The sequence below is a fragment of the Silene latifolia genome, chromosome 9 (genome assembly GCF_048544455.1).
Source record: "Silene latifolia isolate original U9 population chromosome 9, ASM4854445v1, whole genome shotgun sequence".
NCBI lineage: Eukaryota > Viridiplantae > Streptophyta > Magnoliopsida > Caryophyllales > Caryophyllaceae > Silene > Silene latifolia.
Genome location: NC_133534.1, coordinates 209,090,798 through 209,109,176, shown reverse-complemented (window position 1 = coordinate 209,109,176; position 18,379 = coordinate 209,090,798).

The window sequence follows — 18,379 nt, the reverse complement described above, 5'->3', positions numbered from 1 at the left end:
GAGGCATCGTTGTTGACGCTTCCAGATTTTACCCAACCATTTGAGGTGGAGTGTGACGCAAGCGGTGTTGGAATTGGTGTCGTGTTGGTACAAGGAAAGAAACCCATCGCATACTTTTCTGAGAAGCTGGGTAGTGCTAGACTCAACTACTCTACGTACGACGAAGAATTCTATGAGATCGTGAGAGCACTTAATCATTGGAGTCATTATCTCCGTCGGAATCACTTCATACTACATTCAGATCATGAATCGTTGAAGTACATTAACAGGCCGCAGAAGTTAAATCCGAGACATGCCAAATGGGTGGAGATCCTACCGGGAGGCAATCGCATTAATTTCGATCCTCAAGTTAAAGAACCGTATCAATCGCCAATTGATAAATACATTGATGAGAAGCTACATGGTGCGAACTCTAATTTCTTATTGAAGTCAATTTTCATGGAAGTTCATGATGATCTTGTTGTTGCGAGCAACCATTATTTGGATTTTGGTAGAATTGTGCATGGAAGGTGGTGGGGAGGAAATCACGAGAAAGTAAGGCATACGCACGGATGGCACCAAATGGTTTTAATTTACAATACTCATTACAAATTCAAATCACTAGAGATGGATAAACATGAAGACTATATTGAAGATGATGAGTTGAAGAAGAGATCAACGGTGTGCACAAATAGCTTCATATTCTTAATCAAGTTTGAATCTAACTACCAGATTTGTTTTGATCCCGGTGGCATCAAACATGATTCGACTATGTACTCGGGTTTGTTCAGGTTTATAATATTCATCTTTGATCCCGGCATACTGAGGCAAAGAATTGAGGACAATTCTTTTTAAGGGAGAGAATATGATGCGAATGGCGGGACGGTTAATAAACGACCACACATCATAAAATTCAAGACAAGTTTAGGAATAATTAAGTAGTTGTGAAAGAGCTGTTGGATCCAAAAAATTCAAGAAGTATGCATGATCTCGACTCAAGAAAACGAGACCCGCGTGGGAACGCACTAAGAACCGTGTGGTCCAAGTGTGCCGTCCAATAGAAGAGGTCGTGCTTAATTTACAAGACCGAGTGATCTCAAGCCTAAGTAATGCATTGTTTACACACAAAATGTTAGGTTCATATACCTATTATTAGACTCCTCTAATAGTGAACTAATTAACTTGTTAATTATTTGCTCTTTAGATCTAGTGCATGCATAACAAAATGAAAGATTTATAAGAAAAACAATGTCCCTTACATTGTTATATGGTTCGAAAATATGGGCACAAGTAAGGTCACCTTCCTTCACTTGTTCTTGGGCTTAATATGATGGATGATCCTCCTAGGACTCCAAGTATAGAAGACACTCCAATAAGTTGCACCCATGATTAATCCCAAAAATTCTTACTAATACTAATATTTCTAGTATTACCACCTCTAGTAATAGATTAAGTGTATTAGTATTTGTGAGAGTTATTATCAATTGCATGTGAGGGAAAACTAGAGAGAAAAACAAGCAAAGAACAACTTGAAAAATGAGCAACTAATGCTCTATTTAGAGAGCCAAAAACCGGTGGCCTCTCTCCCATGTAGGGAATATTTTTGCTTTTGTTTTTACTCTTTTGTTTAGTTTAGGTTGAATGTAGGGAACATATGTGTAAGATGTAGTATGAATAAAGCTTGTGTGATGTGTCACAATCACACTTTAATCAACACAAGCAAAAGACAAAATAGCATCTTTTGTTCTCTTCATTTGGCCGAAAATTTGGACCCATTTTGGTCCATTTTTGCCTTTTGTCATTTGTCCCACAAATGCTTATAAGTCATATGTTTAACTATCTTATATATTTAATTATTAATGTAATCATTTAACACTTAAATATACAATTAATAATATAATATACACTCCACTTTTTGAGTAGTATACTACCATTATATCAACATATAATGGGTCCCATAATTACTAGTTAGTTAAAATTACAACATCTTGTAGCTTTAAATAACTAATTACCTCTACCTCTAAACTTATATAATACCTCAACTAATTTAGTAATTTAACACTTAATTACTAAATTAAATCTTATTTAATCACATTACAATAAGACGTAAAATTGCACTCCCATAATTAAGGAATTAACTAATCTGTATCGCATACAATTAATTAAATATCTATTTAGGCCTTATCCTATAGGTGTGACCTAAAGGGATCAACTTAAAATAATTTTCTCAAGCCATGCAATACGATTTAGCTAATTGTGCTAAAATAGTCACTATTTATGCCATTTTTACTCTAAAAAATCCATAAATCATGCTAAAAGAGATATTTAAATCTCGAAATTTACATACTATCTTTAAATTATGCATGTGACATCATATTAAAAAATCATGGCTTAATACGAAATTTAACTATTTTTAACCATTTTACCTCTTTTAATCCATTTTTATCTCATAAAAATCATAAATCATGCAATATTAATCAAATTAATACGCGTTTTTTATACACAACTTGTAAAATATGCATGTGAGGTCATATAAAATTTCCAAGGTCATAAAGTAATTTTAACTATTTTTAGCATTTTAATTCCCATTTTAGTCATAAAAATGTAATAAAATGACCAAAAATCATTAAAATGAGCAATAAATTTCCATAAATCATAAAAATGACCTAAAAACATTATAAGACCAGAATATATAACATGAATGGTGATTTCGTGGCTTATACTTATAAATCACAAATTTTTAGTTTTATATGTTAACCTTTTAACTCGGAAAAACAATAACCGATTATGCATGCAACATCTTTATGCTCTGATACCACTTGTTAGGTTCATATACCTATTATTAGACTCCTCTAATAGTGAACTAATTAACTTGTTAATTATTTGCTCTTTAGATCTAGTGCATGCATAACAAAATGAAAGATTTATAAGAAAAACAATGTCCCTTACATTGTTATATGGTTCGAAAATATGGGCACAAGTAAGGTCACCTTCCTTCACTTGTTCTTGAGCTTAATATGATGGATGATCCTCCTAAGACTCCAAGTATAGAAGACACTCCAATAAGTTGCACCCAAGATTAATCCCAAAAATTCCTACTAATATTAACTAGATATGTAGTAGAAATGTAACCTTAATAATACTAATATTTCTAGTATTACTACCTCTAGTAATAGATTGAGTGTATTAGTATTTGTGAGAGTTATTAGCAATTGCTTGTGAAGGAAAACTAGAGAGAAAAACAAGCAAAAAACAACTTGAAAAATGAGCAACTAATGCTCTATTTAGAGAGCCAAAAACCGGTGGCCTCTCTCCCATGTAGGGAATATTGTTGCTTTTGTTTTTACTCTTTTGTTTAGTTTAGGTTGAGTGTAGGGAACATATGTGTAAGATGTAGTATGAATAAAGATTGTGTGATGTGTCACAATCACACTTTAATCAACACAAGCAAAAGACAAAATAGCATCTTTTGTTCTCTTGATTTGGCCGAAAATTTGGACCCATTTTTGCGTTTTGTCATTTGTCCCACAAATGCTTATAAGTCATATGTTTAACTATCTTACATATTTAATTATTAATGTAATCATTTAACACTTAAATATTACAATTAATAATATAATATACTCTCCACTTTTTGAGTAGTATACTACCATTATATCAACATATAATGGGTCCCATAATTACTAGTTAATTAAAATTACAACTTCTTGTAACTTTAAATAACTAATTACCTCTACCTCTAAACTTATATAATACCTCAACTAATTTAGTAATTTAACACTTAATTACTAAATTAAATCTTATTTAATCACATTACAATAAGACGTAAAATTGGAATCTCATAATTAAGGAATTAACTAATCTGTATCGCATAAAATTAATTAAATATCTATTTGGGCCTCATCGTATAAGTGTGACCTAAAGGGATCAACTGACCATCACCGTCACACGACAGTAATGTCAAACTCTAGTTAGCCAATCATTACCGATAAATGACGATCAGTCGACTATATAAAGAATCATCCCTCACGTATTCTTAGTATGAGATTTAATTATGATATTAAATCACGTGATCTCACCATTGTCGAGGACACATTTCCCAACAATCTCCTACTTGTCCTAGACAAGTGTGCGTCACCATTTCTCTTGTCCTATTACAATCTCCCACTCAATGCAAGGTGTCTTGCAGGCCATACTTACATTTGATCATATCTTGAGTGGTTTTCTCGATCAGTAGATTAACTGTTTGACCGGAATTATCTATCATAGATACCTTCCGAGCGTGGCCACGCATTTCCAGTTAACTACTCCTCGAGTGGCCTTGAGATTTCAAACAACCCTGATAAGGGGTGGACAATTCCTATCGCCCTATTCCCTTCGTTTAGCCACAGTCCATCATAACCCAAATATACCCAGTTTGACCTCATTTACGAGATCGTAGAGTATAAATCAAAGCTAATCAGAAGTTGTGCCAACTTGGGCGAATAGTCTCTAGTCAAAAGAATTGACTCATAAGAATACTATAGTAGCTCGTGCCACGACCAGGCTTTATGAATTACCAGAACTCTATAAGCGATCACTGCCCGACAGATTGTCCTATACAGTTTGCCTATGTGATCGACTAGTCATCCCATATGACTCTATGGCACTTGAACTTGCCATCAATAGCATCACACTCTAATCACTTCAAGACGTCACCTCATATAAGTAACTAGGGGCGAATACCATGTCAATCTAGTTCACTTTAATGGGTTTCAATTTGTCTCTACAACCCATTCGGATACGACAAGGTAGCGGGTGAGTTTAATAAAACTCAAACGATAAATGTGATTATCGCATATGAATAGTCAATACACTATCACTACTTCATATCTTATAATCTTTAGTGTATTATTAACACTAGTTTAGATGCAATAAAAGCTTGGAAAGTAGATATACCCGATATCCATATATTCCAACTTTATTAATTGCTATTTCCTTCCATTCAATGTCATCTCTAATGACATGAATTTATCCAGGAATATGTCTAGACTACTTACTAGACTTGGGCTCTTTAACTTGAAGGATGCTCCCACTGTTATCGCATAACTTGTGACAAAATCATTTGTAGAGGGATTCACCCTTAATCCCTTCATTGACGATTTTATCACAATTTACTTAGAGTCCTTTTGTAGATTTTGCAATGTGCGATACTAAAACACCTTTCTTAGTCTCTTACTCCTTTGTCAATAAAACATCCTAGGATTTCAACAAATCCCTTTTAAGTTTGGAAACTAAAGTTTGTGCAACACTTCAACACCTAACTTAGTTTGTCATCCAAACATGTGAACTAATCCTTAATTCTTCTCAAGAAAATCAAGGATGTTCTTTAAGGCTTTCACAGGCCATATTATAGGAATTATCCCTTTTATTGACTTATTATGCTCTCAGCATATGTCACATCATGGCACGTGCGTCTGTTGGCATACATGATCATTCTAATGGCGGAAACATTAGAATTTGATTTTATATGATCAACAACTTAATAGGCCTAGTGAATGACTATGACTCCATCATAGTAATTCTACTTCCATCAACATGAGTAGCCTATTCGACCTTGTTGTTGTACAATAGATGTGAAATATCTTATCCTCATAAGACACTCAACTATATGCCAATATACTTTCACATAGATTCAAAATCTAGAATACTTTGCATCCCATTCCAAGTTTCCCAATCACTCTTGCCAGAAGAGAACATTGGTACATTATTCTCAATAAGTAATATGTAATCAACATATAAGACATGGAGAAATAATTCTAGTACCCACTTAACTTCATGTATATCATGATTCTTCAATCATGTGAATTAAACAATTCACTATTATCACATGAACGAAAAATATAATCCTTTAATGCTTGCTTAAGATCATTCTAAGATCACTTAAGAAGGCTACGCATAATATGTTAGGATTCTTAGATCTTCATCTAAGATTTTGTGTTTCAAACACTTCATTCTCTAAATTCCCATTTTAGAAAAGCGAATTTTATTTGCCATTTTTCTTTAAAATGAAATGCGGCAATTCCTAACACGACTTATCTTGATCAACATCTTCATGTAAATCTTATGCATTTGTGTACTCTGAAGCTCTATTTACCTTTAAAGAGACCCTCACTTTAAAGTAAATCTACTCATGAGCAACAATTTTCGGATTGTAATGCTTCGGCTCATATGTAACAAGGTCAAGATACTATCACTTTCACAAAGTAATATTTTTAAACAATAAGACATGTGCAATAAACTCCCACTGAACTATGCTCTCATTCTATCTTCATAGACTATAGTTCAACTACTCCCACTCTATAATTCCATTACTTTCACAAAGTAACATTTCAACTATAAGAGATGTTTTTGACGATTCAATCTACTCCCACTCTTTCTCTCAGAAATACATCTATATTCATGAGAGATAGCTTTGTGAGTCACAAACATATATATTTAACGGAGTATTAGGAGTTTTCCAAGACTATGTATTAGCTTTCAAAAGGCCATCCTAACATGGCAGCTTGATAATATGCGAGTCTTATCCATGTCATCTGTTTAATAGACTCTCTATTCTAGGTATCTCATGGTTGACCATCCGTTTAGAATAATGTGTCCATATGGTATCGTGATATCCCTACTTGATGAGTTCAAAAACTCATTACAACTTTAATTGATTTTACATAAGTAAGTTGTTACTTTTAGTAATGATGACATAAGGAGAATCAAATTCATAACTTATGGACATATAATGATCCCATCATCATAATCGTCTATTTGATCAATTTAAGTTGTCTATCTAAGGTTTCTCTACGCAAGTAATTAATGATGATGTTTTTAGAACAAGTAATCATAATAAAACAAGTGACTTGGGTTGTAAACCAAGTCACCAATATCCAAAATACAACCCGTGTTTAAAGGATACAAGCCAATTTCCAAGTCATACAAGGAATCAAAATAGTTCTAAAAACTTAAAATACATCATAAAATTAAAGACAAAGAAAATAAAAGCCAAGCTTCCATTGATCCATCACCACGGTCGGCTACTGTAGCTTTCCACATGATTCTCTAGGCTTGCTTATCCTTGGTAGAAGGCCCTATTTACAATAAAAAGGGTAATCATCACAACTTGTATCAACATACCAAAGTTGAGATTGAAACATAAAAGATAGGGATAGTTATATACCTACTGGAATAACCTTTCCAGCTTTGATGTCGCCAAGGTATTTGGAACAGTTTCTCTTCCAATGCCCAACACCATAACAATAGTGGCACTTGTCCCCGGTGGGGGCACTGTACTTGGGCTTGGAGGAGCTTGCTTCATAAGTCTTAGCTTTGTTCCTATTGGGAGTTCGCTTCTTTTCCTTTTTCCCGCCTTTCTTGAAGGTTCCCTTGCTCTTATGATTGACATTGAGGACATCTTTTGTGGTGCTAACACTTAGCCCCATGTCCCTTTCGGCTTGCACAAGCATTTTGTGCAACTCATCAAGGGAAACTTTCTTATCTTGCATATTAAAATTCACCCGGAATTGAACATATGCTTTGATTTTGTTGAGGGAGTGAAGAATTCGATCAATTACGAGTGTTGGGGCTGGTGTCCTTAACAGTTAGTGCAAGGACTTATAAATCTCTAAAAGGATCAAAGGGCATACTTTTGGTATTATTATCAGTTGATCCACGTTTATCAATAACGGTTGGCTTGCTAGATAAGTTTGACGTTATTGTGATACAGATGGCGGTGATCAACTGGTCCCTAAAAGTCACACCTATAGGATACGTTTGAGAGATGTGACGGTATGAAAATACAGTCATGTAGATGCCAAATTTGACTAACCAGTTAGTCTGAGTTATTTGACTAATAATTAGTCAAAATGTGATGTTGAGATATTTTATTTAATACAGATTAAATAAAAATGGCTAAGACGAATTAAGCGGTTAATTCGTAAAATTGAATATAAGCATTTTATATTTAATTAAATGTATATTGAATATAATTATACAATATTGTCTTTGTCGGACATGTATTAATAATTTAACTAATCCGTGTTATTAGTTGATGATTTAATATCCGATAACCGATGACAGTCTATAATAAACACCGCGTTGTATACATTTTAGCCTCGGACCACGAGTTAAAAATAAGGAGAAAATGGAAGCCCATTTCCCCCTAGTCCACTCGGTTTTGGCCGAATTAGAGGAGACAAAAGGAGAGCTCTCTCCTTCACTTGTAACCTAATTCATTTGCTAAAAATTTTTAGGGTTTTGAGATAAGTGCCTCTCAGAATTCGGATCTCTCATCCAACAAAACCTCACAATACAATCCTCTCAATATTGCAAGGCAATTAGAGGATTCCTTCTAGCACAAGGGCATTTCTCGGACTATCTTGGGTGCATCATTTAGGAGGAGATCTACTTTGATCTCTCATTGCCAATTTGCACTAGGACCGAAGGTTATTTCTAATGCTTGATTTTTATTCATTGTATTTCGTTTATGACTATTAATCACGTATAAAATTTGCGTTATAATCCTATAATTAAAGGGTATTATACGGATATTACCCCACAAGTGGTATCAGAGCGAGGCCACGTAAATTTTTCTATGTGATTTTCATCAAACGGATTTTGAATCGGTAATTTTTTTGATTAAAATCCTCTCGGCACAATTTTTTTTTCTCGGCAATATATTTTTTTTGCTGCGTTTTTTGTTGTTGTTTTGTGGCTTGGGATCCGTGTCTTGTATACACGGTGATGGTTGTCTTTTGTTTTGTTTTCATTTTGATCTTTGCATATTGTTTTGTAATCGATATTCATCGCAATATGTTAAAGATCTATCAAAATGATTGCATAAAATTTCGTGTGGCAAAATTTTTTTTGTCTCGGCAAGTTTTTTTTGAAAAACCGTGTGGCCTTTCATGTATCACGGCCTGTTTTTCTTGTTTTTGCATTAATTTGCGTGCCACACAATTATGTTAGATCGTTTGATCTCTTGTTTTCAATCGTTCTTCACATGTTGTAATTTTCACCGATAATTATTGCAATATGTTGAAGATGTAACAATTGTAGTTTGATTTCTATACGGATTAGATTAAAAAAAAAAAAAAAAAATTCTTCTTCCTGGTACTGTTCACGTACAGCAGTGCAGAAGAGAAAAAAAAAAAAAAAAAAAAATTGTTTGTTTTTTTTTTCTTTCGGCCAATTTATTGCATAAAACGGTTTTTATGCTCTCGCTTGATAGTGAAACGGTTCACCCACGTAAAATTAAGTTACTTTAAAACGATTTATAGTAACGGATTATCTCGGATTAAAATTACCTTGACTGAAGCGGTTTTGTCATATAATTTTAATTTCCTTTGGTGGTTTGGATAAATTTAACATAATTACGGAATTATGTCACGAATAAATTTAATTTTTAGTTGATGCATTTTATTTATCGTTTTTGAATGATTTGAATGCTTTTAATTACGTATTTATTTATTTTTGCAAACGGTTGTAACATAGTGTGGCCTTAGTAGAATGTGTTACCGTAATGATGGAACACGGTCTTGGTTGTATTTTGAGATCTCGTATCTCCATTTTTATTTCTTTTAATTACAGTTTTTATTTGGAATGTACATAGGTTTATATTTGTAAATTTTAAATTGTAATTTTGAGAAGACAAAAGATGGAGACCGGATGCTCACTCCCGCTACATGGATCAAGATGGAACATCAAGACAAGCTTCTCGGGTCCAACGGTGGATTCCAAAGTTGTTTTATGTTCTTTTTTTATTAGGATAGGCCACACTAGGAATTTTTATTTACGTATTGCATTCTTTTCTTTATTTTTCGTAACGATAATATGCATCATATTCCGCCTAAAAACCAAACCACCTATTTATTGCATGAAAACTGACACATATAGAGGTCACGAGTTAGTTTTCTTTGACATTCTCATGTCACACGATCTATGCTAAGCCATCACCTAAATTAATTCATTCACGCAGACGCTAGTTATTCGTTCACTTAAAATGAATTATAATTAAGTTGATGGGATCTTCCTCGTATAAACCAAAATTGAGAACGGTCTTTATAGGTCAAACTCCAATGAGTCCCTTCTTCGTCGGTAGGCATAATATGACCCCTTCTACGTCGGGTAAGTTGGAACTGATTGACCTATTTTATCTCAACACTATGGTCACTCGTACGATCGTGTGACTATGGTGGACTATAGATAGGATTTACAGAAATCTATCGACCAAGAGTTCTTACGGAAGAATTAGCTAAACAGTTGACTTATCAATTTACAGAAATTGAGTCTTGGGATCACTTGTATCATTCTTGAGGGAGATCAATTATGCAAGTGCTCGAGTCTACACGTTAAAATGATTTTCACCACGCTCACCAAGGAATTCTCGAAAGCACCGAGAATCGTGACCTATGAGCATACCACTCGCTTCTTTGATGCGAGACTCCAGAAGGGCCAACCTGTTAGCCCACACATTCTCAGCATGATTGAGAATGTCGAGAAGCTGGAGACCTTTGATTGTAACATCAGCGAGAACATTGTGATCGACCGCATGCTTCACTCACTCCACGATGGTTTTTCGCAATTTAGAGCGAATTACTATATGAATGATTTGAAGAAAACTCCCCATGAACTACACTCCCTTCTCGTACAGACCGAGAAGGACATGAAGTTCAGTGGGAGCATGAAACAGGATGTTCTCGTTGTGACAATTAAGGGGAAAGGTAAGGGCAAAGCTCAGGCAAACCTAGCAGTAGGTAAACCGAAGTTCAAGAAGTCGGGTTCAGGTAAGAGTGGGCCTGGTGAGTCGAGCACCTCATCAGGCGCGACAAAGAGCAAGAATGAAAACATGGAGTGCCATCATTGCCACAAGACTGGGCATTGGAGGCGTACATGTCCTGTTTATCATGAGGACTTAAAGGCAGGTCGTGTTAAACCTGTTGGTATGTCTTCTCTCTCTTCTACTTTTATTCATATGATTGAGATTAACCACGCAAGTTACGGAACTTGGGTACTTGATACTGGTTGTGGTTCTCATCTGTGTAATCATGTGCAGGGGCTCCGAAACATCGAACCCCTCGTAAAGGGTGAGGTGGACCTGCGTGTTGGGAATGGAGCAAGAGTGGCTGCCATCTCAAAGGGGACATATGTGATCCAGCTTCCTAGCGGATTTGAGTTGTCATTATATGACTGCTATTATGTACCTAGTCTTTCGAAAAACATTATTTCGGTTTACGCACTTGATAAACTTGGTTTTTCATTTGTAATAGAGAATAATACTTGCATTTTCTCATTACACGATATGATTTACTGACAAGGCGATCTCCATGAACGGAATTTATGTTTTAGATCAGACCACCGAAATATTACACGTAATGAATAAAAAGTTAAAGGTTGGTGACAAAGATCAAACGTATCTATGGCACTGCCGTATGGGACACATTAATGAGAAACGCGTAAAACAGCTCATCAAGCATGAAGCTATCTCGGCCTTTGATTTTCAATCATTTGGCACGTGTGAATCATGTCTCATCGGTAAGATGACTCGGATTTCCTTCAAAGGTGTTGGAATGCGCGCTGCTGACCTATTAGGACTCATACACACGGATGTATGTGGTCCTATGTCAATCACCGCACGAGAAGGCTATAGGTATTTCATCACTTTCACGGACGATTTAAGTAGATATGGCTATGTCTACTTAATGAAGCACAAAAGTGAATCCTTTGAGAAATTCAAGGAATACCAGAATAGGGTACAGAACCTATTGGGTAGAAAGATTAAAACACTACGTTCAGATCGTGGTGGCGAGTATCTTTCTCACGAGTTTGATCAACACCTTAAAGACTGTGGGATTGCCCTACAGTTAACTCCACCTGGAACACCTCAATTGCATGGTGTGTCCGAACGGAGAAATCGAACTTTACTTGATATGGTTCGATCCATGATGAGTCACACCGTGTTGCCTGACTCATTATGGGGTTATGCTCTTCTGTCAGCTGCTCTAATACTTAACCGAAGTCCGTCTAAAGCTGTTGACAAGACTCCATATGAACTATGGAAGGGAACGGTCCCTAACTTGTCCTTTATACGGGTTTGGGGCTGCGAGGCTTATGTCAAGTGGAGACACGAGGATAAGCTCGGCCCGCGATCGGTCAAGACGTACTTTATAGGTTATCCTAAAGGAACGCTTGGTCATTACTTTTATTCGCCAACCGAACAACGTGTTTTTGTTGCGGCTAGTGCGACATTCTTAGAGAAGGAATTTCTCGAGAATGCAAAGAGTGATAGAACCTTCGAACTGTCGGAGATTCCAGAACCAAGTACCGAGCAACTATTGGAGGAACCTATTCCTTCAATCCCGGCTGCGGTTAACATTCCTGAGGAACCTAGGAGGTCGGGAAGAGTCTCTATTCCTCCAGACAGATACATTGGTATGGTCGAGGAACATGACATAGATGACATTCTACTCTTAACGAGTAGTGAACCCGCAACCTATAAAGGTGCCATGACTAGTTCCGACTCAAAACTATGGCTTGAGGCCATGCAATCCGAGATGGACTCCATGTATGAGAACAACGTGTGGGATCTTGTTGACTTACCTGCTAAGGTTCGTCCCCTTCAATGCAAATGGCTTTACAAGATAAAGCATTCTGTGGAAGGTCAACAAGATATCTACAAAGCACGACTAGTTGCTAAAGGTTTCACCCAAGTGCCAGGTTTGCACTACGATGAAATTTTTGCACCCGTAGTCATCTTTGCGTTCCATTCGGATTATCTTAGCGATTGCCGCTTTTCATGACTATGAAATTTGGCAAATGGATGTGAAAACCGCCTTCTTAAACGGTTTTTTGGAGGAAGAGTTGTACATGGTACAACCCGAAGGTTTCATCGATCCACTACATCCTAAGAAAGTGTGCAAGCTTAAGCGTTCCATTTATGGACTTAAGCAAGCATCAAGGAGTTGGAATCATCGCTTCGACCAAGTGATAAAAGAAAATGGATTCACTCGATCAGTCGAGGAACCATGTTTATATATCAAGTCGAGTGGGAGCAAGATTGTCTTCCTAATATTGTATGTTGACGACATACTCCTGATTGGGAATGACATACCTCTCTTAACTTCGGTGAAAGTATGGTTGAAAAACCATTTCCAGATGAAAGATCTGGGAGAGGCACAAAGAATTCTAGGCATCCGTATCTATCGAGATAGATCACGACGGATGTTATCTCTCGATCGAGTCTTACATAGACAAAGTCCTAGAGAGATTCAGAATGACTAACTCCAAGAAGGGGTTTCTTCCTATGGCTCCAGGGGTGCATTTGAGCAAGTCTCGGGCACCGAGAGACACGGAAGAGAAAGAGCGCATGGCACGGATTCCCTATGCTTCGGCTATAGGATCAATCATGTATGCCATGATATGCACACGTCCGGACGTGGCATATGCATTGAATATGACAAGTCGATTCCAACAAAGATCCGGGTGAATCACATTGGCTGGCTGTCAAGAACATTCTTAAGTACCTACGGAGGACTAAAGATTGGGCATTGACTTATGGAGGCGAACAAAAGCTATGCGCAACCTATTCTGCAGATGCTAGCTTCCAAACGGATCGTGATGACTCGAAATCTCAGTCTGGATTCGTTTTTACTCTTAATGGCGCTGCAGTCAGCTGGAAGAGTTCCAAACAAACTGTTACAGCAGATTCTACGACTGAGTCCGAGTACTATACCGCGTCTGAAGCTACAAAGGAAGCGATATGGATGCGTCAATTCTTACATGGACTATCCGTAGTGCCTAGTTCGAATGACCCGATCACCATCTATTGCGACAATAGTGGTGCCATCTTCCAAGCTAAGGAGCCAAAGTCTAGCAACAAGTCTAGACATGTACAACGAAAAGCTCATCTAATCCGAGATTACGTGGAGCAAAAGGAAGTAGTGATAGAAAAGATTGCTACAGATGATAACATAGCAGATCCTCTCACTAAACCATTACGACAAGATAAGCATGAAGGGCACGTTAATTCCATGGGAATTAAACGTGTTCCTAAGTTGTAGTACTCTTTTATGGATCAGATTCATTCCCTTTTGTACTCTATACACCATCATCGTTTTGATATTTATATATTTTGTTTTTCATGTGGAATTGTGCGACAATTTTTGAACACCACAAAGTGAACTGAACGAACATTATATTTTTCAGTCCTTAATTGCCCACATGAGCTGATAACTCTGGCAATTATTTTGTGACGTTGGTTGATGGTGGGTTCAACGACCCATAAGTCAACCGGTTGACTGACCAATCACAGAGGCGATTTATACGGATATTTCGTAGGACACAATTGTGACATCGACGTGGAGTCCTAAATGTTTTATAACATTCGGTGCACGGTCGTGGATAGGACCTCCATGGTGATCCTAAGAGTCGATTCTTTTGACTATCGACTGTCTCTTGAGACTAAGGCAGATTTTGGGTGACTTTGGTTTCTTTCTCACGGTCATCCGTAACAGGGGGCCAAGTAGATTTTTTCCGGTCATTTCATGCGTGCTTAGATCGGAAGGAGTCGAGTTGAAGGAAATATTCAGCCTTTATCGTGCTCGATATTTCTCGGGGCCACTCGAGGAGTCAGAATCGAAATGCATGGCCATGCTCGGATACGGATTCGTTTTATCGGTTAAGTTACTCTCTAGTCGGGGAAACCACTCTTGATCCGGATCGATTGTAAAATACGACCTTTGTGGATCCAGGATCGCAAATTGTTTTACATTGAGTGGGAGAAATTTTAAATGAATATGAGAATCGGTTATCGCACATACACTTGTACGGACAAGTGGGAGTTTGTTGGAGCTTGTGTCCTCCAGTTAGTGCGGATAACGTCATTGCACATACACTTGTACGGACAAGTGGGAGCTTGTTGGGGCTGGTGTCCTTAACAGTTAGTGCAAAGACTTATAAATCTCTAAAAGGATCAAAGGGCATACTTTTGGTATTATTATCAGTTGATCCACGTTTATCAATAACGGTTGGCTTGCTAGATAAGTTTGACGTTATTGTCATACAGATGGCGGTGATCAACTGGTCCCTAAAAGTCACACCTATAGGATACGTTTGAGAGATGTGACGGTATGAAAATACAGTCATGTAGATGCCAAATTTGACTAACCAGTTAGTATGAGTTATTTGACTAATAATTAGTCAAAATGTGATGTTGAGATATTTTATTTAATACGGATTAAATAAAAATGGCTAAGACGAATTAAGCGGTTAATTCGTAAAATTGAATATAAGCATTTTATATTTAATTAAATGTATATTGAATATAATTATACAATATTGTCTTTGTCGGACATGTATTAATAATTCAACTAATCCGTGTTATTAGTTGATGATTTAATATCCGATAACCGATGACAGTCTATAATAAACACCGCGTTGTATACATTTTAGCCTCGGACCACGAGTTAAAAATAAGGAGAAAATGGAAGCCCATTTCCCCCTAGTCCACTCGGTTTTGGCCGAATTAGAGGAGACAAAAGGAGAGCTCTCTCCTTCACTTGTAACCTAATTCATTTGCTAAAAATTTTTAGGGTTTTGAGATAAGTGCCTCTCAGAATTCGGATCTCTCATCCAACAAAACCTCACAATACAATCCTCTCAATATTGCAAGGCAATTAGAGGATTCCTTCTAGCACAAGGGCATTTCTCGGACTATCTTGGGTGCATCATTTAGGAGGAGATCTACTTTGATCTCTCATTGCCAATTTGCACTAGGACCGAAGGTTATTTCTAATGCTTGATTTTTATTCATTGTATTTCGTTTATGACTATTAATCACGTATAAAATTTGCGTTATAATCCTATAATTAAAGGGTATTATACGGATATTACCCCACAACGAGTTCATTGGGAATTTCCACCTTATGCATTTTCAAGGTCTCAACATGCTCCATCAACTTGAGCACATGAGGGCTAACCTTTTGGCCTTCTTTGATGTTAAGATCAAAGAATGCGGAAGCCGCCTCATATTGAATGACCCTAGGAGCTCGTGAAAACATGTTCACAAGCTTCATGTAGATCTCATGAGCGGTGCTAATCTTTATAGCACTTCGTTGGAGTTCGGCCTCCATAGCAAAGATCAACACATTTTTTATCGCGGCCGACTCCTTTTGGTAAACCTCATAGGTTTTCCTAGCGGCGGGGGTGGACCTAGCATTAGGTTCGGAGGGAGATGCCTCGGTAAGGTAACGAAGCTTGTCGTCACCTTCACTACTACAGATACAGGCTATAACAACGGTAAAAAACCGTTGTTATATAAAAAAGCGGACGTTGTTAAAGCGTCCGTTGTAGAAGGTTTTAACAACGGTTGGTTTACTTAAGGAAACCGTTGTTAAAACTATTAACCACGGTTTTAAGTATAAAAACCCGTTGTGGAAAGTGTGACTCAATTTTGGGGGGAAAGTTATAACAACGGGTTTTAATATACAAAACCGTTGTTATAACTAAAGACAACGGGTTGTTTTAAAATAACCGTTGTTTGTTCTTAAAAAATAAAAAAAAAATTAAATTAAATATTACTAGATGCATGCATAATTACGGCTTGTTAGAATTCCGATGCATGCATTATTACTGACATCACTGTACATATGAACGGATAATATGGAATGAGAAGGGTTAGTAATAGGATTTGAAGCAGCATTATTGAGAGATATGATGATGATTATGGCACAACTTCCTAACATATATATTAATTAAAAAGCAATTAACTCAACCCACACATTGCTTAGTATAAATACATTGCATATCTCAACTAACATTTCCATTATCTCATATATTCATCTTCAAACTCTAACTGCTAAAACAAACTCTACTTAATCTTTCAAATCAAACTCAAAAAACTCCAACAAAATGAATGATTTCATCCTTAAGACTCTTACCATGATCGAGAACAACAACAACTTCATCCGCCGGTTCCTCCATATTGAGGAAAGTTTCAGGAGCTACCTTGCGGATGCTCGATCCGCACTGAAGCACGCCAAAGAAGATGGCTTGACGGAGCAAGCGATTTGCGGCTATATGACGATATAGCAACTGCTGAACGGAACCTCCAAATAGCCAAGGAGGAGAGGACGGATACGATAGAGCAGAATAAGATCCTCTATGAAAATATAAGAATTGCATTTTTACATATGTAATTTTTTTTTTAATTTATGTATTTATAAATATATATATATATATTAATTATGTTTATCTTACTTCTTCATCTTGCTTCTTCATTGTTTTACTAACTAATTATGCGAACAATACTTAAACAAATAACATAATGGTCGATAAAAACACATACATGCAAAAGAAATAAATAGAAAAAGAAAATAATGACGATGAAACTAACAGTGACGGCGAGATTTACCTGATAAATACAGAACGTAATAGACGATGAAATCACAGTGACGGCGAGAAGATAAAGCGACGATGGGAAAGAGAGAAATAGAGAAAGAGAGAAAGAGAGTGTGTATGTGTTTTGTGTTTGTTTGTCTGCTGTGTTTGTGTTTGTGTATTAAGGGTTGTGTTTTGTGGGCTGCAGCAGACTTACATTTTGTGTGGTTTATAGTATGGAAGGTATTGACAACGGTTATTAAACAACAACCGTTGTGAAATAAGTTTTAACAACGGTTGTAAAAAACACCCGTTGTTAAATAAGGTTTAACAACGGGTTTCAAAAATAACCGTTGTGATTACTTTTCACTAAATTTGCGCCAATTTTGCGCCAAATTATTAACAACGGTTGTGAATGTGTGACCCGTTGTTAAAACTAATAACAACGGTTTTTATAACAATACCCGTTGTAATTTATTTTAGTAAAATTCGCGCCATACATTATACAACGTCTATTGTGATTATCGTGAATCATCGTTGTTAAAGGGGCGTTGTAGTTGCCTGGATTTGTAGTAGTGCTTGCGCGGGCAAGCGAAGTTGCGCGTCCCAATCGGCGAAATTAGACCCATTCTTTTCTAACTTACATAGATCCATGAAGGATCGGAGCCATGACACATTGGTAAGCGTGGTGGAACTAGTGGATGCGGACGTGATTGGAGTTGCCATTGCGGTTAATAAAACAAATTTGACTACAAAATAGGAAATGAAGGAATTAATTATCATCTATCGTTTTAATAATACTCGTAAACTTAACTACAAGTATTGCATTTATATAGTTACCTCCACCCAACTATATAAATGATTCCGAGATCCAAATTCATATTAATACGGACACGGTGAGCCGATTCATCCTTTATTAATATAACTCGGTGGATTAACTCTTTAATCGATTCTACTTTTAGAACTCTCAGTCGATAAAAATTACTCTAATTCTCATCTT